General features: G+C 34.0%; 1 pseudogene; it reads right to left on the bottom strand.

Annotated features, from left to right (window-relative positions):
• Positions 1–1,735: 1,735 nt before the first annotated feature.
• LOC124369539 lies at positions 1,736–14,785 on the bottom strand (annotated as a pseudogene).
• Between the last annotated feature and the right edge of the window lie 8,387 nt (positions 14,786–23,172).

The following is a 23,172-nucleotide window of genomic DNA, read 5'->3' as shown; positions in this document are numbered from 1 at the left end:
GGGTCAGAGCTCGCAGGTGTCTTGTCTAGATGTCAGTCCGTCCGGCTACTGAACCTTTTTTGTAGATTCTACCAATACCTATTTATAAATGTTTTGAGATTTAAGCTAGGACCAACGGGTCAACCGCTATCGACTCCAGTAACAAAGTTTTCACGTCAAAATTAAAAAATATTGACATTTATTAGCCAAACCGATGGAGATAGAGCAAAACATTTTAGGACCCTTTTTGTAGATCGCATTATTTTGTAATAATATCCGATTTTGTTATCCAAACTTTGAAGATTCGGCTGATATAGGGCACAGAAACATAATTATCAAGTATAATTAAAAAAGCAATACTTTAAAACGAGTTTTGCGGCCAAACCAATGAGAATAGTGCAAAACGTTACTGGACCTTTTTGTAGATCACTTCATTACGACTAACAAGTTTCCGTCAGATCCGAGCTAGCTCTAACAGTTCGCCCGCTTTCTGCCTTCAAATAAATGCCTGCAAGGGTAAAAAGTGTGAAAGTTTAAAATTTTTTGAGGGGTTTAAAAGTGAAAATTTTGGGTTTTCAGATTTTTCTGGTGGTTTGAAGGTAAAAGCTACGTGGGTGCAAAGTTTCGTGTTTCCAGAACTTCTAGAAGGGGGTTAGTGTGTATACCCTATCAGTCAGTCAGCTACAAATGCGGCTGTATATAAATATAAATATGTATATATAAAGTATATAAATAGTATTTAAATTGGGATAATATAATAACTAATAACTATTGTCCTGGGCTGTCAAATACCATAAAAAAGTTTGTGGGATAGGTGGTACCGCTGGTGCCTGTAGTGGTACGCATACTGGTGCTGGAAGTACCGCTGGTGCTAGCAGTGGTAGGCCTACTGGTGCTAGCAGTGGTAGGCATACTGGAGTACTGGAAGGACCACAGGAGAAGTGGTAGTTCAGGCAGGCATAGCTACCGCTACTGCTTCTGATGCAGGACCCGCCGATCCTGGAGTGGTACGCCCAGCACCGCGACGAACTTCTGGAATCTTATAAAAAAATTCGTATTATTTTAAAGTTATCACAAAGTCTTTAATTTGGCCATTGAAGGTCAATAAAGGCCTAAATGAATGTTAAGTACATGCCTTCATTAATTGTAATATTGAAAACTCACCACGATATGCCCGTTTCCCGCGTGCTGCCACTGCGCCACGACAGGAACGACCTCCTCCTGCCACTGCTCCACCAAGGCCGCGTACAGCCACTGCAGCTCTGCCACCGCTTTCTTCGTCTTGTGGCAATATGCCACCGTCCACACCAACAACATCCTCATCGTCGTCTTCGTCGTCGCCTGCGACGTTGTAGACTTCGTTGTGGATGTTGTCCAGCTGGTGACTGGCCGCCTCCAAAAACTCGCCAACACTGTACTGGCCTCTATCTAGCCATGTGGTCAGAGTGTTTATTGTCCTATCGGACAATAAGTTCCTCGGACGAGGTGGTCTTACAGCGTTGAGGCCTCTTTGTAACGAGGAAAGCGTGACTGAAGCCTTATGTTCCAGCGCTCTCAGACCATCTGTAAAATTCAAATAATAATACTACCGTTTTAATAAATACTATTTTTCGAAATACAATAGAAATAAATAAATTGTTTTTAATTACTTGTAAAAACCCACACGTTCGGATGGGCAGTGTTCATGGTATCCCTAAGTTTCCTGTGGTAGGACTCCATGTCGTTGTTTGTTCGTCTCCTCTGTTTGTAAACAGAGAAAGACTCAACACCGACACCTAGTGCATTAATTTGGTTGTCAAATAATGTTGTTTGTTTTACAAACCATCTTATAATGTAGAATTATTAATTTATAACAGAATTGTAATGTAATCGTCAAATATAAAAATTACAGGAAATCTTAACTGAGTCGTTTTTAATACGATAATTTTCTTGTTAACATACCAGTAATCCACACACGGTGCACATAGTTGAGGAACACCGCGAGATTTTTGAGGACGCCCACCTGCTGGGCGAAGTTCACAATATGGTCATACCCTGCCTCGACCATGTACGCTGGAAGTAGAGGCAAGGCCTGGCACATTTTGTATACTCTTCTGGCAGCAGGGTTTTGGCGTAACAACTGTACGTGGCCCAGAGTCCGCGCTTTCTAGTTCATGCTCTGTAAGAACAAGCACAATACCGTACTTATTTTTCATCTGCATCTGGATATCTAATTTATACTTGATGTTATTTCTTTTATAACACTAAGGTATTAGTAGAGAATACGTCTCCTTTCAATTTTGTTTTTTTCAGTTATGACATACATTTATGATGTTATGAACCTATATAATGTTTGTGATTGTTACATTTACAGTTATTTTTAAATTATATAATAAACAGTTGCCATACACATTGATGTATAAATGTTATAAAATTGAAAACTTACATTTTCCGAGTGAAACCAGCATCCGGCTACTCGGCTTTCTGGTCATGCTCTTCTTAAGGCATTTGTCAATGCCTTCTCGAAATCGCAAGTTATTACTGTGGGATACCAGTCAGACAGAACCTCCTTCAAGTAGGCAAATACTCTACTGTACAGAAGTTCCGTCTTCCTGCCCATAAGCACACTTGACACCGGAAAGAGCCTGTTAGAAATCAATTCGCATATTATTTCTACAAATTATATGATATATTATATTAAGTTTCGATAATTTCAATTGTATAGTTGTTATTTTTTAGAATAATAATGATTTCAGTATTAAGAATGTAGTGTAACTTGCAGTTGTATGGCTATTGAGCCAATATCTTTTAAAACACATATACACATCTAAAATACTGTAAATGTTCTAAAATTTTAAATAACCTGTATGTGTCACTTCCTCTCTGATTTTTTATGTACTACTATTTTTTTTTACATCTAACTAGTTTTACTGTAAAGTCATTGCAAAAACTGTCAACCTACGTAAGTATTTAAACAACAGACATATACCAGCTTGTGACCAATGAAATTTTACAATCATTTTGAAAATTTAATATTATAACGACTTGGATTGTTGATATTAATATTCCAGAGTATTAATATTTAAATTATCAATGAGGTATCCAAGACGATATAAAATATTTTTTGATTAGTAAGCTCCTAGTGAATATTCAGTACAGTTTATTACTAAGTTTGTTAACTATCAAATATTATCTGGTTTGTCTAAAATAAAAATCACAGTTCTAAATAAAAATAATGGATTTATTTTAAACTGGAAAATTAATAAGTTCAACGTTTCAGAATTTTTATCACTCTATTTTCCACAAACAATTGACAAACCTTTTAGTAAATTTAAAAATTCCTTTGGCAAGAAATCAAAATATTAATCAAATATATCAAACTAAAAATCAGAGCTCTCTTCCAAAATAAAATAATAAAGTTTTAAAATAAAAATCAAATACCACTTGGAAATAACTAAAATAAAAATGTTCACTTCTAAGTTCCCTCAAAATTCAAAATATAATTTAAACTTCTATTTCCACTAGTTGAAACTTCACTTTACAATGCAAGTCTATGCAATTCAGATTACAACTCTCTCTAACAATTATTAAAGTTCAATTAATTACCAATTAACAGTTCACTATAAAACAGTTCCAATTAAATATTAATAAATTACCAAATCTCAATTAAAGTTATTAACTAAGTTCAAATTTAATTCACTTTTCTTGCAAGTATGAACCAAATGTAACTTGTATGATTCTATTGTGCTCTATTGTTCCTCGAGAATAAGTTATTCAGATTGCTCAGTAGTTTCTATAAATTTAATTTTTTCCTCAAAATCCCTCGCGAACAAAAATTTATGAAACACGGCGCACTGTAATCAACTTAATCACGAAAATAACCAAAAGAAGGGCGAAAATTATGAGCGGGCGCTTAAATAAGCTACTTCCCTTTCCAACCAACTTATCAGGACATCCGCGGTGTTCTCTCATTGGTCCAGCTGTATCAAACAAGGAGAACAATACTCGCAACAAGACAAGTTCTAATCAATTCAAGGCAGTCAACCTGCCTTCCTAACAATTTAAAACTACCAGTACTAACTTGCCAAAGGATTACATGTTCGTTTTTACCCTGACATTTCACAATCTAATCTAAAATTAAATCCCAATATTTCGATCCCAACATTTTTATTTAATTTAAGTTTTAGTTAAAAAAATAAATCAATGTAGCTTTAAAAACGCTACAAATATAATGACGTAATAATAATTAAATACATTACTTTCGCACCTTATACGTTTGAGGAATAAAAATATGTTTTCAAATATTCAAAAAATTTCAGAAAAAATTGGCAGTAGGCCATACACACAAATAAATATGAATGTTTTATTGGATATTTCAACCCTTGTACCAATCCGTGGGATGTAGTTTGACTTGCCATTTCGTGATTGGAGTAAGCGGGCTCATTAATGTTGACATGCGATTCTGATGAAACACCCTTGTTATTGCAGGAAATAGACAAAATATAGAAAATATGGTAACTCACATGGTCGAAATAAACAGCACTTAGAGTTAGGAGCTGGCTGCTTGGAGGCGTGCTCAGCACTACCTTGTGTACCGTTTTTATAGCACATATATTTTAAATTTATATGGAGCAAATACTTTATAAATTAAACAACTTTTCGGAAATACTTGCTTTATTCCGAAATTTAAGTTCACCCAAAAGTTTACAAAGTTTACAAACTTTTGATTCAATTTTCTTCAAATGTCACTCAATCGAACAAATCTAATTAAGAGTCTGATTAAAAGATATTGAAATTAAAATTAAACTAAAAATGTATACTTCTCCAAAAATGGTTTAAATTAACAAAACAAAATAAAAAGTTCTCTTCTCAAAATTAATATAACACAAAACTTGATATTTACTTTATGACCAAAATTTAATTCACAATACTTCAAAAAATTGAATTAAATTTTCAGACTCTGAAAGATGGGAAACTTTAGAAATGTTAATTACAGTATTATAAAATAAAAGATATTAACTATACGCTGGTACGGGACTTACTACTTTGAAGATTACGAAGGCAGATCGCAAAATAAAACGCACTAAAAGTTTAAATACTTGAACTTGAATTTACACGCGATAGATAATTACTCTAAATCCCAACTATAGGGTTAGAGGAAGAAAACTTCAGCTTCGACCGGTACACCTTCTCGTCGTGGCTTCAAGACTCGACTGACTACTTCTGACCCTCTCCAGGCTTGCCGGGTCGGAACGTAGACCGATCAGCTGATTACCGGTTCAACCAAACAAACAATGTCCACGCACCGCGTCTAGTTAACAGGAGCCTACTTCCTACCGCGATTCAGCATAAAGAATTTGAACTATGGTACATATTTTCCCTAGCCCGAAGCTGCAATCACGGCAGGAACCTAAACCTTTAAACACTCATCCCGGACTAAGTACAATAATATCCCTCCACATGCACACTTTTAAATAACAATTCTTTTGTACTTATCACTACAGATGAAATAATTAGTCTGGTCTCGCGGCTCTGGCACTACTAGCCGTTCAACTAAGGTTCGGCTCGCTCGAGGTTCTATTTCGCTGTCACGCGCAACGTTTCACAAAACTCATTCCATTTAACACATGAAATGAGCATTTTGCCATTACTTTATCGTAATAAAAGTTATATCAAATTAAAGAACACATTCTTGTCTTTCCAACCAATACGTATAAAAAATGTCAATTCTAAAATAATAATGTCTAAATTAGTAAAAACCAAGTACAGTTTTAGTTTGGTTAATTTTATGACATGAAATTTGCGCTCTGCGAGGAAGTTTTTTATTATTCTGTCAGTATCAAACTTCCCGTGGAAAAGTTTTAGAAAATCGATTAAACTGCATTTTTTGTCTAACAAACTTTTTTCTACGACCTCTCATTCCGGGGGAAATTAAGCGTTATCTTAATATTTATAAACACTCGGCGCGCGAGCTTCTCCCAGTCTCAGTACGGTCTTCAGTTCTTTTAGCGTGAAAGCAATGACATTTTGGCTTACCTATAAACCTCACCTAATATATTTTCTAGGATAAAATAAGGATAAAAGTTCAGTTTTAACATTTTAAATCTTAAACTGTCTTTAAATGGCTTAAATATAAAGCTAGATCCTTACATAATAGAATAGAACAGAACAGTGTTGTATTCAACATTCTCCACAGTTTTTTAATGACAGAAGTAATTTTAAACATGTTAATAAATAATAATAAAATATGTACAAAGTTAATACATACGCTTCAATCCAAATCTTCAATGCCGCTCAAATCACCCAAGTCTTCAATGCCGCTCAAATCATTTGGCGCGTTTTCACTGCTTTCACTGTCACTGCTGCCGAGTGAAATGATAATTGATTCCACGAGATTGTCGATTTGGGGCTCAGCTGAAGCATAATCATTTTCAATTTTTTTCACGTGTTCGCACTTTCTGGCCCATTCCTTTGCACCTATAAGTGAAAACTTATCTTCCGCTACAGACTTAATACTTGAAAAACTGCACTGACTATTTCTACTGGCTACGTAATTTTTCACTTCAGCCCAAATGAGTTCAATAGGGTTTAAGTCCGGGTGGTATGGTGGGAGCCGAAGCACAACATGTGCTCCACTGCTGGTCACTAGATCATCAAGCTCATACCCAACAAATCTCGGTTTATTTAGGAGAATAACCCTGTACAGCTCCGGGACTAGCAAATCATCCGAAAAAGGTATCTGATGTTTAGAAAGCCAATTCTTTTTTCTCTTATTTCATTAGTCTCGATCATGAGCTTGCGGTTATTTTGTGTCCTTCTCCATCGAAAACCAAGTTCTTTAAGAATGTTGTTGAGGCTTGATTTTGATCCTTTAAAGTCGATCCGTTGTTTCAATTCTTCATGTAACAAAGATACAGTTGGTAGCTTGTTTTTTAGAAGATGGAACTGGTACACAACTCGCCTTATCAGAGCTTTGTCAAAGTCATCCAATCCTGTAATAGGCTTTTTACGATTCCTTTTCAATTTGTTTGGAGTGAGAAAGCTACTTTCACCATTGTCATTATTAACGGTTAAATTTTTAAGCTCTTTATTAATTCTTGAGATTTCACGTTCTGAGACGCCTGTAGCTACTGCTGTTCGGACACGGGCCTTTGCCAAGGGAATACTTAAAGTTTTTTCATCAGCCTCCTTTTTCATGAATGTATATACATTACTGACAATTTCACGACTTTGACTGTGCAAAACTCTACCCTTCCGTTTTAATTTCACGCGGTCACACATGTTGCTTATGAAATAAGCTTCTTACTAAAACAAAATAACACAATACAAAAACACTGAACGTAATAATTATTCACAGTTAACTGCACACAGTAAATACACACAGCTTAGAACAACTCACTGTTAATACTGAAGTTTAACGATGCTCACTCTATGACAGCAGATGTCACACTGGTATTATATTGTTTGGAGGGAAGGTTTGCAGGAGGGAAAGATGAGTCACAAGTCAGCCAAGCCCTTCCGGCTGGCCCGACCTTGAAGTCCGCCACCGTGATGTTTTCAGGAATGACCGATTCACACACCCCTCTTCCCCCCGCGCCATAGCCTACCACCGACCGGCCGCGCGCCCAGACTAATTATTTCATCTGTACGTGGAGGCTGTGATGTGTAGTCCGAGGGGTGATGTGGTAGGAGTGTCCGACGTCCAGTGTGGCTCCCCAGGTAGCCATCGCAGAGGGATGTGGTAGGTGAGGAGTCGAGGCAGGTAGCTTCTCCAATGATTGTGCGGCCGGTGCAGTGCGGCGGCCTCGTTGATCTCGTGGTTGGCTGGCTCTGGTTCGCTAATAGCACTGCTACCTGCTCCTCCAATCTAATAACAATTTCAGCCAGCGAGGCATTGAGCTCTTGGAGGACATTCCTTTTTACAAAATATTCCCTCCGTATAATTGTATGGCTGTCAGTCTTTCACGGTGTTCTTATTGTACGCCTGCGCCAGTGTCACGAATGTAAACCATTACCAGATGTTGTTAATTACAATACAATCAATTTACAGGGATTACAATGGCACAATAATCAATTTTTTTACACACAATAAACCTCATATAGTGATAAAAAAAACAATATTACCCTGTCCTTCTACATTTGAAGGAACAGGGAAGAAATATCACTATCAATACAACTCATTGTACACCAAAAAATATTACCCTGTCCTTCTCTATTGGAAGGAACAGGGGACAACAACACCACAACATTACCAAAATTACCCTGTCCTTCTACATTTGAAGGAACAGGGAATAAATATATCTCATGATATATCACAATACCTCTGTGTATTAATTTCATACACCATTAATGCCATTCATTGTCCCTGAAAATTACATGGTTTACAACAACACTCCTATCACACACTTACACTGGCATTTTATATTATGACTTCTCATCTTAGCCATACAATTTCTGAAATAAAAACGTCGTCACATCACCCTTTCATATTCCAATATTTATTTGTATTATTATAATAAACTACTGGACTCTCATACTTAACTTGTTTTGTGTTTTGGGCCAAATTAATACATAATTATATAATCAATTCTTGAAGTTAATTTAGAAATAAATTATATTGCCAATTTTATTGTTTTAGACCCATCTTCAATTCCTTTTCGACAATATAATTGTCCTGAAAATAAAACATACTGACCTTTGCCCCGGGCTAATGTTTATTGAGTTCTCAACTTTCACTTTTAGTACTTTAACTTTAATTGTGAAACATGCACTTTCTTCACTGATCTTTCATCCTTGATATCCTGAACTATAAAGGTCACTTCTGTTAATTTATATATAATCCTGTAGGGTCCACAAAACCGGTTTGCCATTTTTGCCTGAAATTTTTCCGCTTTGTTACTCAGCCAGTGTGTCTTCACGTATACAAGGCTTCCAACTTTGAATGGGTGTTCACATTCCTTATCACTATAGCCTGCCCTCTTCCTGTTAGCCGAAATGGACTTTTTTAAGTTTAACACAGTTCTTTGAAACCTATCCAAATTATCCGGCTTTGACACATCACAGTCCAATAAATCATTAATGTTCCATCTGTTGGTCAATTCCAAGTTAGGCCTATTTCCGAACATAATTTCGTATGGTGAATTTTTAGTAGCTTCCGAGGTCGCACAATTTATCGCTAATTGTAATTCAGTTAATTTGGTGTCCCACTTAGTTTGATCCGAATTAAAGTAAATTTGTAACATCTGTTTTACTGTCCTCAACTGACGTTCACTTTTGTTTCCCTGTGGTACAAATGGAATTACAAATTGATGATTGATTCCCCGGGCGAATAAATAGTTCTTTAGTTCGACACTTCTAAAACACTGTGCATTGTCCGACACTATATTTTTGCAATATGCAAAATTTTTAAAAATTTCACTTTCTAATACTTTTATCATTGATTTACTTTTCGCGTCTTTTATCGCACTTAAAAATACCATTTTTGAATGGTCGTCAAGTACAATCAGGATATTATTATTTCCACTACTAGACCTGGTTAAAGGGCCAAAAATGTCTATGTACAATTTATCCATGGGCCTAGCTGATACACCAGAAATCAGTTTGCCATGATAAACCTTACCGGTTTTCGCTAACGCACAAGCTTCGCACATTTTTACCTTGTCTTTTATCAGCCCGGCAAGATCCGCATGGTAAAATAAATCGCATATCTTTCTGGTAGTTTTTAATATTCCATAGTGGCCCCCGATTTCCGACTCATGGTAATACTTAAACACCATATCTACTAAATGTTCTGGTAGACATATCTTTGGCTTACTAGTAGGCTTACTTCTATACATCACAACTCCCTTACACAAGAAATATTTTTCAGAGTTAGTACCACCTTTTATACTATTATATATTTTTCGTATTATATTGTCCTGGGTTTGGTGAACCTTAAAGTCCGTATAAGCTAGTGGAAAATTACCTACGCTATTTACAAATACACTATTTACATTTTCTTCCTTAATTGCTACTCTTATGCTATTGTCCGTTACACTATCATTTTCTATACCGTACTGGTATTCTTCAATTTCCTCCACACTTTGCATCTTATCTCTACATTCAAATAGTCTAGATAAATAGTCTGCCACCGCATTGTCTTTTGATTTTACGTGTTTAATTTGAAATGGTAGGCTCAAAGTTGTAGCTGCCCACCTACCTAATTTTCCTAATTTCCTAAAATTGCCTAGTACCCACGCTAGTGCACTATTGTCCGTTATTAGCGTAAAAGGCCTTACTTCTAGGTAGCTGCGAAATTTGTTTATCGCGCATACCACTGCAAGTGCTTCCTTTTGGTACACAGTCAAGTTTCTTTGTTCGGATTCATTGAATTTTTTTGAATAATAAGCCACTGGTTTATTCTCACCTTCTATTTCCTGCATTAAACAGCTTCCTGCTGCCTTGTCACTCGCATCCGTACATAGGATAAATGGCTTATTATAATCTGGTATTATTAATACCGGTGGTGTACTTACGCTTTCCTTTAAGCTGTTGAAGCTCTCCTGGCACTCCTGAGTCCACTCAAATTTCCTATTCTTTTTTCTCAGTTCATTTAAACATGCTGCCTTGTCTGCATAGTTTGGGATGAACTTTGCGAAACAGCTCACCGCTCCGATAAATCTACTTACGCCTTTTGCGTCCTTTGGCTCTCTCGCATCTCTAATGGCAGAAGTTCTATCCGGGTCGACTCTTATCTGGTCCTTAGAGATTAGGTGACCTAAAAACTTGATCTCTTTACATGCAAAGCTCACCTTATTCGGGTTAACTGTAAGTCCATGTTTGGCCAGCCTCTCCACAACATCTCTGACATGTTCTATATGCTCTGGTAAACTTTTACTAAATATTATTATGTCATCTACATAATTTAAAGCATACTGAAATTTTACACCTTGCAACACTTTATTTAATAAGCGGCTCATTGTTCCGCTTCCCAAGTGTAACCCATATGGTACACGATTGAATTCATATGATTCAAACGGCGTAACAAAACCAGTTAAATGTTTGCTTTTTTCCGTAAGTTTTAATTGGTAAAATGAATTACTCAAATCCAAGTTTGAAAAATAAGTACACCCTTGTAAGTAGTGGTATGATTCGTATACGTCTCCAATTGGATGTTCCACTCTCTTCAACTTACTATTTAATTTTGAGTAATTAATCACCATTCTAGATTTATCACTTCCCGGTTTGGTTACTAAAAATGCGGGGCTAGCATAATTTGACACACTGGGTCTAATTATATTCTGTGCCAACAGTTCATCTAAAATTTTTCTTAATTCTTGCAGCTTGGGGGGGGGATAGCGGATACAGCTTCAATCTCACTGGCTCGGGGTCGCTGACTTCTAGGTCAATTTCGAAGTCAATAGCTTGCCCTATTTTATCGGTAAAAACTTGAGGGAATTCGTTAATAATTTTTAAAATACCCTCCTTTGCCTTAAATTGAAGCATTTTATTGTAAAGTGGACTAGTGGCATAACCTACACTCATATTTATGATCTCACTATCACTTAAGCTAGTTTCACCCTTAATTTTTAACATTATTTCGATATAATTCAACAATTCTGAAACATTTAGTCCGTCTGTGGGTTTAAACATTTTTAAAAATCGCTCTAGGGGATTGGCAATTTTGCAAAATTCCCTTCTACATGTTTCCCCTGGGGAATACTCAAACCTAAAATATCCTCGTTTCTCGTTTGAGATACGGGCTTGCTCATCTCTTCGAATTCTTCCTCTTCCAGGCTTGTATTTAAAAGACTGGTTTAAAAATTCACTATTTCCTCCACGCTTACGCCAAGTTTTCCTAATTTTGCCTTAATTTCAATCAAACCATCCTTAAGTTTTGAAATTAAGGTTTCAGACGCTCCTTCCCACTTATACAACTCATATAATACATCAACTCTCACAGTGAGATGTTTGTGCCTACACACTAGTCTCAAATACTCGCCTGTCGATTTTTCCTCGGACAAGTTTCCTATCTTGACAGATAATGCCTCCAAATCAACTTTTATTTCCTTTAATGCAGTGCTAGGTTCTATACCCCCCTTCAGATTACCAGCGTTGGCCCTGATATTTAATTTCAAAAGGGACCTCAACATTTTTCTAAGATTCTGGACGGTGTCGCTTTCAGAAGCATTTCCGCCCCTAAAATTTATTTCAAATATTAATTCCTTTTTGAGCAACAGATCTACATGCGCTAGCTCCATTTTTATTTTAAAATAATTTTCTTAAAATAAATCAAATATTCCAAACTCACAATATTATTCTAAGTCCTAAGTCTTACTCACTACACAAAATTATGCAGGTTTATACACAATGTTCAAGTTCATACAAGTCTTATACAAGTTACACACACTTTCATGAATTATACAAGTTTATACCAGTTTACAAGTTCTTTCCTGTAAATAACCTGTTGTACAAGTTTATGCTCAAAAAGAAACAGCAGATTGGCGCAAATTATGTACCGTTTTTATAGCACATATATTTTAAATTTATATGGAGCAAATACTTTATAAATTAAACAACTTTTCGGAAATACTTGCTTTATTCCGAAATTTAAGTTCACCCAAAAGTTTACAAAGTTTACAAACTTTTGATTCAATTTTCTTCAAATGTCACTCAATCGAACAAATCTAATTAAGAGTCTGATTAAAAGATATTAAAATTAAAATTAAACTAAAAATGTATACTTCTCCAAAAATGGTTTAAATTAACAAAACAAAATAAAAAGTTCTCTTCTCAAAATTAATATAACACAAAACTTGATATTTACTTTATGACCAAAATTTAATTCACAATACTTCAAAAAATTGAATTAAATTTTCAGACTCTGAAAGATGGGAAACTTTAGAAATTTTAATTACAGTATTATAAAATAAAAGATATTAACTATACGCTGGTACGGGACTTACTACTTTGAAGATTACGAAGGCAGATCGCAAAATAAAACGCACTAAAAATTTAAATACTTGAACTTGAATTTACACGCGATAGATAATTACTCTAAATCCCAACTATAGGGTTAGAGGAAGAAAACTTCAGCTTCGACCGGTACACCTTCTCGTCGTGGCTTCAAGACTCGACTGACTACTTCTGACCCTCTCCAGGCTTGCCGGGTCGGAACGTAGACCGATCAGCTGATTACCGGTTCAACCAAACAAACAATGTCCACGCACCGCGTCTAGTTAACAGGAGCCTACTTCCTACCGCGATTCAGCATAAAGAATTTGAACTATGGTACACTTGAATGTGCCGTCCAAGTACAAGTTGTAGATGTGGGTGCCATCGGTCGAGAGCCTTGCGGACAGATTCTCGGAGATAAAGATTACGGCAACATCGCCGTTGTCGTCGAAAACTGTTGCCTTGTAGTGATCCTCACCCCGATGATTCTGCCCGTATCTAGCGTTCTGCGCCAGCGCATTCCCGTATTCTAATAGAGTATTTGGTACGGGCCCATTAGCTCCCCGCTTGGCACGCTGCATTGATTTGGACAGCACATGGTATGGTAATTGAGCAGTGACGTCAATATCAATCCTAACATAAACGAAACATATGACTTATATAGTGATAAAAAGAATATTTGTATTTCGTAAATTAATAATAAGCTTACCCTTTAGCTGTCCCACAACGATTTCTCGATGTTCGTTGTTTTGCCGACACCGGTGCGCAATAGAACTCAGGTTGCAACATGTTTGGAGATGAATTTTCATATTTATGTACCAATATATATACAATAAGCTCTAATATATAAACATAAACAAAATAATGATGACAACTGAAAAGTTTATAATTAAGGAATCTAAGAGGTTACTTAACAAGTTATCAAAATTGTGTATACAAAATACAGGAAATGACTTGCCAGTATAAAATAATTTTACGCATTCCTATAAATCTCAACCTTCAGAAGAAATTGTCAATTTAAACCTTATTTCACCACATCAAGACCCAACCAATAATAAAATATTACAGCAAGGTAGAGTTTTAGAACAAAGAGATAATCTATTACCACCAATAAACCCCTTTTGTAAAAGTTGAGAATTTGTCAAATTATACACCTAATATTAATGAAATTTATATTTTAAAAAAAGGATTAACTTTTTCCCCTACCCCAAAGTTCAACCATATTAATTTGCTGACGCATTAGAATTGGCACGAGGTACTAGAATAAAATTTTATTTCAGTAAACATGAAAATAAGAACAATGTCAATGAGCCATTGCCGTTTTCCCCTTAAAATATTTCAACCCAAGTCTGGATGGCAGCCCCCACCCTGTCCAATGACCATCCTATTGAGCAGTTTCTGAATGTAATATTAGCCAATGGATCTGTTCAAAAATTTATTGAAAATTGGCCACAGTTAAAAAATACATACCACGTGAAGAGACTGTGGTCAATAAATAACTTTTTTTATTCGTAACCTACTACGCAATAACCTACATATTTTATTAACAGAGTACACCAGGTTACATGTCACGTATAAGCTTTCACTTAATGATGCATGCACAATTTATAGTCATCAGCTAAATTCTCTGTCGGTGTGCTCTGTTGACAAACTGAGAGGAAAAAAGTAATCTATAACTTATAATAATTTCACCAATATAGGCCTATAGATGTATTACTTACCTCTCACTTTCCAATCTTTGTAATTGCCTAAAAGGCGTTGATGACGTCTCACATCTCTTCACTATCGTAGTCCTCAGTGTGTTGACTTCGAGCCACGTAGGCTGAGGAGGATGACTGTGAGGGTGAGTTGCCACCAGAGAGGACGCCAGTTTGGCTTCCGGATTTCGAGGCATACTGCCTCTTCCCGGACAAGTTTTCGAGAAGGCACAACGCAGATAACACTTATTGCACTGGGTCGAATCTTTGTAATAAAAGTAACCATCGCCTATATGGTATACTGTCGCCTTAAATTTAAGGCCACTTACTTCGGAAATCATCTCCATTACTATAGATGTCCTTAGTGTGGCAACTCAAGAGCAACTGGGGACAGAAAGCGAGGGAAGAATCTTAAGAAGCAAGAGGAGTGTCGTAAACTTTTACACGTCACACTCTTCATATATATGACAGGGTCGCCTTGAGAGGGAGGATTGCAAGACATCACACCTCGCAGTGCTAGACCAAATATTTGCAACACATCTTTTGTGTCCACTACCTGGCAGGAAGCAGGGTTTCGCAGTAAATGTTTCATGGAGAAGTTGTTTCGATTACTGGGATTCCTTTAATCCCTACAGACCCTTTTCCCTTTTCAATTTAAACGGCTGCAATTTCCTGTGTAATTGTCATTTTCAATTACTTTCTGTTTCAAACACTCATTGTTGCAGGATTAGTTTAAAGAGTTCAATGTGTTTCACATGGACCACTAAATGTTGACCTTTGAAGAGTAATTTCCAACAATAAATAACCTATTTGTGTTGTGCAACGAAACGACTGCTGTAAATATTGTTTACAAAGATATTTTGTAGGTATTACGAGTAATATTCTAATGTTAGATAAATTATTATAAACTTATCTAATTTCATAATATCATTTGATTGTTAAGGCGATTGATTATTATTATTAGCCAGATTCGTGCATTATATTATTTTTAGGCTTTATAGGAAGATTCTGATCAATATCAGAATATTGAAGTAAAAGAGAATGATTGTTTATTTTAATTATTGACTATAGAACAGCCATCATGAAACAACAATTTCAAGGCGCAACAACAGTTGCACTGTCGAAACTGTTTCGACAAAACCGTTGCCGTTTCACCGAGTCATCTCAAGTATCAGGAGAGTAGAGACCATTAACACCATTCAGGCAGAGTGAGAAACTCTACCCTGCGTAGTCACGGCGCATGGTAGTGAATAAGGTAATAAAATTGCAGCCATATTTTACTTACCTGGATTCTCTGATGTTTGTTTTATTTTACAGTATAATCGATAATCATATTTACTATATACAAAAACGCGTTAAAAGATTTTAGTTGTTAAAATTAATATGATTGTAATAAGGTGAATTTACAATATTCTGGTAACAGATATATATATATATATATATATATATATATATATATCTGAATCTGAACTTTATATATTTTCTAAGGGCAGCTGCCTTAGCAGCTCCTGAAAAGCGCAATTTTTATGTACCGTTTTACTGGCACATGAGGGGTTAGCTTTGAAATTTAAATTTTTGTGAAGGTTCAAAAAATAAAAGAAAATCTTCTGAAATAAATAAGGTTCAAACTAAAATAAAACTTCTTCTTGAAAATAATTACTGGATTTTAAATTAAAATAAAAACTTCTTGATAACTTTAAATTCAAACTTGTAATATATTCGTCACTCCAAAAATGTACTAAGTTCTTACAGCTTGTCTTTTATTCAATTTTCAAAATTCAAAACTTTCACACTCTAATCTGATCTGGCAATTCTTCACTTTAATTTATCTTCAAAATTCAATTTTATTTTGCTACTAATTTTCTTTACTTTACTTTAAATATTACGTCTTTTCAGTGTTAGAATTTATTTTATACAATTTCTTCAGTGTTAGAGAATTAAAAATTATTGCTGAAAGCATCTGTAACAACCACAAAACTCTTTTAGTATTTTTACATAAAATTTTATATACATGAGCTCACTGCACCAAGTTTTATATTGCACAGATCAAAAGGACAAGTTCCAAAATTCCCATGAAATTTAATTTTTACAATATTTCTTTCCCCAAAATTATTCAAAATAACTAAGAATGAATATTGACTAGACTCCAGCTAAAAGTTCACTTACCCGCAGGTTCGATGACGATTAGCAAGAAAAAACTCTAAACACTTTCAAAGGCTTTATATCGTTACCACTACTTCCGATCAACTGAGACGGGAGGTACGGCACGTCTACCACACCCCACCTCTCAATTTCGTTATCAAACACTGCCATCTGCGATGCGCGCCTCGCTGATAGCAGCCTCTTTTGTACTGTCCAGTTCTTATCATTCTTCTGGGCCTACTCCTTCCACCGGTAATCCAGTTACCCCAGAATTAGTATTTAATATAATCGGTACACCCAGACCTCTGATGTCACGGGAAGTGGGTGCTTATTCAGTTCACGGACACGCTCTAGACGCTGAATTAACATCCACGATTTCAATATTTCCCAGTTATTTCATATATTTAAGACTAATGCATTACTATTCCATTACAAAATAGCTAATATGTTATCTAAAATTTTATAAAGGATAACCTGTTTTCAGTTATTTTCCATCGATAATATTAGGAAAATAAAACAGTATTCCCCCTTGATAATATTGAAACAAAGATCCAACGGTTGTCCACAAACAAAGGCAAAGATGTCAAATTTGTTATGAACTTTAAACTAATTTGTATTTTATTTCTGGAATGAGATGTAATCATGTTAAATATATAAATATTTTAACGAATAATAATTAAATTTTTTTAAGTTTTCAGTTAACCGGAGTAGTTTTCTATCAAGATAAAATATTATAAATAATTAATTTAATAAAACAGCGTTTAAAACAATGATTCTAATCGCTAAATATAGTATAGCTAATTAATGGACTGAGTTAATTGACGTGATAACGGCTAGCTGCATTTATGTTTTTCAATTTAGGGAAGCATACAAAATCAAATAAAATGTATAATTGGGTGCATATCAAAGTAATCCTTCTGGTTACTTGCAAACGTCGTTAAAGATGTATAATTATTTTTGTGTTAAAAGCAACACCCACTGTAGAATAATACTGTGGGATATAAACGATTGCAATCGCCAATTTTCCCACCATTTCAGTAATGTTTTATTTTGTACTAAATTCGGCAATGTAAATCTATTACAGACTTTAGTCTTTATGGAGTATTTGTCAAGGGGATGAAGATTAGTAAAAATTTAGTAAGTAGTAAATAAATAATAATGTGATATAACAGCCAATTTATCTATGTTACCTGGCAAATTTTCTTGGGTAAAAAGATATCTACAAATGATATAAACAGTGGCATTAGAAAACATTACCATGATGTCCTCAGGGCGTTACTTGATAAATTGATTGAGTATAATGTAGTGGAATAACATAAATAATATGTTTGATTTAAGCATTGCTTCTACCTGTAAAACAATATAATACATGGATACTTTAACGTATAAATCATACAGCATAAGCCAGTGCAGCTTATTTGACCAAGTAAATAAATAATTAATCTGCTATTTTATCTTTAGAAATAAGAATAAAATGTAATTGTTGGTAAGTACGCCTAGACCTATGTGTCTTTTTTTAATCTCCAAATAGAATTAATTAATCATTATATGAAGAAAACAGAGAAAAATGTAAAGATATCACAGATTCCAATAAAATAATAAATACGGTAAACTTAGAGTACTGTAAAAACAGTAAATAAACATTACTATAAATCTAAACTAAAAATGCGGAGTAAAGAGACATGATTACTTCAGGTTATGAACATATACAAATATAATGTATTTAATTAATTTAAATAACAAATATATTTAATTTAACTACATATAATTCCAGAAATATAATACTATATTGTTTAAAGTTCTTAAAAACTGTAATATCTTTTTCAGTATATCATGAAATCAGTATATGCCGATATTTTTCTAATGATCGCATTAAGCTCTCAGTCGCACTCTGCACATGAGGAAAATCTAAGGCTAAAAATTAGACCGATGCTACAAGTAGGTCTAAATTGTTTGTAATATTTGTTGTGACAATTTGGAAGTTATAAAATTGGCAAACGTTTGATAATGTAGGAATTTTATTTTCAATTAAAATGTTTTTGAAAAGATTAACTAATGCATATTTAGTTTTCTCTTTACACTTAAATCGCAGTTGTACAATCTCGAGCTCCTAATATAATCTTAATTGAATATTACACCGTGAAAGTCAAGAAATCATAACTTTTTTATAATCTACAATAATAATGAAAGTAATGTAGAACTGTTTATTAATTATCTTTATATAGTTTTGAAAATGATAATCAGCACCCCAGTCGAGTCTTAATTTCAATTACTCAAAAAGTGATTCTGGTTACGTTATTCCTGTAATATTCCATACTGGGTGTTACATTTTAATTAAGGGATATAGGGAAGTGCGCCGATGGTCAATTTCTATTGTTGTCGTTAAAGTAGCCAAAGGAGAACTCATCTTTCAAAATCCGGGTAGTGCGGCGAGCGAGAGTTAATAATTCATCTCTGAGCAACTACGGTTATTGAGGTTCCTTAGACCACTCAATTCTGAATGTTTAAACATGAACATATTTAAATAGGAGTAAAGTTGTCCTTAGATTTGTAACAACACTATCAAGACTTGTTCTGTAACTCTGAATTAAGATGTGATAAGCAGGAGGGAAGAAAAATGTAATATAAATATATATTAACAGTTACATTATTAATAAATATTAATCAAATAAAATATTACCATTAATATATATTGTAAAGTTTGCTGTAAAATATACGATTTTAATTTAAGTACGATTATTTTATTTGCTGACAGCTCTCATTGACTACTCCAATAATACAAAGTGTTATTTGTAATAGTTGTCTAAGGCCATAGTAAGATATATGATTATTTATATCGGAACTACAATTATTCCATTTGTTGGCAGCTCTCACCAAATTCTCCACTATAGTCAAGGATCATCTTTAATCTAACGGTTAACGGTAATTTTGTTGCACATCATATAAATAATTATATTCTACTAATTTGTTATTAGTCAAATACATATTAATAATGAATTAGGTAATATCTTAATAAATACTCGTGACGTTATGCACTTCGGAATACTACCTCTCACAATCGATATAGGTAAGTGCGCCAATGGTCAAGTTTATATTGCTGTCGTTACAATAGGCACAGGCCACAGCAGTCTCTCACAATCGAAATAGTAAGTGCGCCGATGGTCAAGTTTATACTGCTGTCGTTACAATAGGCACAGGCCACAGCCGCCTCTCACAATCGATATAGGTAAGTGCGCCGATGGTCAAGTTTATATTGCTGTCATTACAATAGGCACAGGCCACGGCCGCCTCTCAAGTTCGATATAAGTAAGTGCGCCGATGGTCAACTTTACATTGCTGTCGTTACAATAGGCACAGGCTACGGCCGCCTCTCATAGTCAGAGCGGTTAAGCACACCAAAGTCGGTAAACACAGCTTTCTAGATTATTATAGTCCGCCATCAACAGTTGTGGTCTAAGTAGGAGAGAGGTCAAGTTTTAATACACTATTAAATTTTTACTGATCATTCAGCACCAAATATAAAATAAAAATACTATGTCAGATTTAAACAATCATAAAAAGTAATATTATTCTATGTTATGTTACATAATAAATCTATAGTTAGAAATTTAATAACTCAAAATACGTTTTTTTTACTACAGTGTAATTAATTAAATGTAAAAACTTCAATTACGTACAATTTTAGTAAAATGATGTATTTTCAGTTTTGAAAAATACAAATCCTCCTTGCATATTCTAGGACCGTGGGATAAAGAATAGAGATACAGGAATAATTCTGAACACATTTAACAACTATAAATAAAATACCAACTATGACGTTACATAAGAGCGGACACTTTTGGGATTTGAATATTAGTAAACTGTATATGTATACATTATTGACCTAAAATATTTTATTTGTTAATTTTGTTTCTTTATTGATTTTAAAATTATAAAGTAACTGGATTTGCTGACCACTCTATTCCTTTTTACTAGACTTTGTCAGATTTGAGCTGTGACCTATTGTTTGGAACTTAAAAGAGTTTTAAAGAATATTGAAAAGAAAAATACGGCTTTAAATAATATCATTTTAAGAGCATTTTGTTTCTTAACCGAAACAATTAGGGTATAATGTTTCCTTTTCAAACTGGGGTTGTCCTATATTTTTATGATATTTTATTAAATGTATATTATTTAGGTGAGTTCCTTCAGTGTAAAAAAACTGTGCTAAAAGAATCGCTAAAAATTGTATTTTTATATTTACTAAACAAAATTGAGTTTGTAAAAAATATTTTAATGTTTTAACACATATTTATAAATCCCTCAATTACAGTGAAAATTCCCACATCTAAGATATTTAGTTTTCAGTGTAGAATGTTGCAGTGAACAGCTATAAAAGTGTGATTTATTAATGTTTACTTTAACAAGAGTCTTACCTATCTCAGTTCTTATATCTCAAGTATTAAAAGAAATGTAACAAAGAAGCAGGAATAAAGTCTTTAATTTTTTTTTACAAAATTAATAATTAATTATTTACATTACCTAATAAGTTCAAGCATCATGTAAACTATAAATAAGGGTAAACAAGATTAATTTTAATTTTAATAATAACTACAATTTTAAACTAAAACATACGCTCTGAATTAAATATTCAGTTTTGCGGCTTTTATTTTTAAGTATTATAATTTGTCCTGATATATTCTCTAAAGTATAATTAAAAAGTCAAACTCATCAAATACTATGATGCTTATTTATGAAAACGAAGATAACGTTTCGAAAACCTTTAAAAGGTTCTCAAGGATAAGCCTGAAAGGTTTTACTTAAAGAGATTCTCTAAAATGTCACAACCCTCCTAACATTAAACACATTTCTGCTAATGAAGTTCATCTTTACCCTTGGTTACTTTACTTTAATTAGACAGTAAATAAAAAGGCTCTTATCTTGACTTAAGCTAATACTACAATAAGAGCGTATTAATTAACGATATCACTGAGATCGTTAATTGCAGCACAATTGCGGCGCCTAGTCTATATTTATGGAAGATTTTTAACAATGTGGTAGTGAATGTGTTAAGTACAAGATAATAAATCAACTTAAAGTTGATTAACATATTAGGAAAATGGTAGAAGTTTTAATACATTTTCTTATGTCTCTAAAACAAGGAAATATTCCATATGCTTAGTTTACGGTCAGATATTTTGGTTCTTAAATCTCGATCTTGTCTTTTTTAAATTTATATAAAACGGATTAACCATTACAGTAGTTCTAAAAGAACAAAGCTCTACATAACATAATATTAGGTCAAAGTAACAAGTCCGGGACCTTACCGTAAAGGTATACCAAAACATGCAACAAATACCTAAATATAAGAATAATTAATACCAATAATAGTAAGAGAAATTAATAGTTTTACATTTATTTTCGTATTATATAAATAGTAAAAAATGTTGCAATTCCTTTGTGAATCACAGAAAGTACACAGGTTCTTAACCATTATATTATTCATCGGATTAAGTACTTTACAGTTTTCATAGAGGATACACATGTTGAAGCGTTTAAACCAAAAGATGGCGGAAGTGAATGGAACTGTTCGTTTATATTTGTGCATAATTTATATTTATGCTAAATCCGCCAGATAATATAGTGCCAAAATAAAATACGTTTTGATTGGTTAATTCAAAAACATATTCAAAATCAATATTTTGAGAGTAAATATAATTACGGGCAAGCTGCTGCAATTTATGTAAAATTACATATATAAATAATTCGTCAGGTATTTTTTAATTCAGAAATTTTTCCATTAATTATTATTTGTTATAAAAATACTATTTGCCACTAATAGAAAAAGCCGAACGGATTAAGGACAGTAAAATATAAATAAAAAACTTTTTATTTACTCAAACATCAATTGACATTTCTTTTTAAATAATATTATTTATAAGTTTAATATACGCTTCTTAGTCTATTTAGTTCATAACTGATTATTCCGTTTTAGATGCTAGCTACAAATGAATATAAAATAATAAGGAAAAGTTTACCTTTTTAAGAAGGCAAGAAAAATGCAGGCAAGATGAAGTTCCAATAGACTTCAGTAAGTAAAACAGCACAAACTACAAAGAACCGCAAAGGTCACTGGTAAAGTGGCAACTGAGAAGATTCGTTATTCTGCAAACAATTAGTTGTACCTGGCAAGGGAGGGGGTAAGGATTTGGAATTCAGTCACCGTGTCCACACCCAGGATAGTCCAGGAATAGTAGAGGTGGCTTTCCCTATTTTTGGTTTATACCTGTCTCTATGCTCATTTCAAAGGTCGTCCTGTTGTCTAAAGTCCTAATCGATTCCCATAGTGACAGGCCATCCACCGGAAAACTCCTGTCAGCCTTTTGTCACTGAATTATGCTTATCCGCTACCGACACTGGTCTCATAGTCGCCATCAAAAAGAGAAGATTAGAATATCAAGAG

The sequence above is a fragment of the Homalodisca vitripennis genome, chromosome X, assembly GCF_021130785.1.
Source record: "Homalodisca vitripennis isolate AUS2020 chromosome X, UT_GWSS_2.1, whole genome shotgun sequence".
Taxonomy (NCBI): Eukaryota; Metazoa; Arthropoda; class Insecta; order Hemiptera; family Cicadellidae; genus Homalodisca; species Homalodisca vitripennis.
This window is presented reverse-complemented; position numbering and strand designations above follow the sequence as displayed.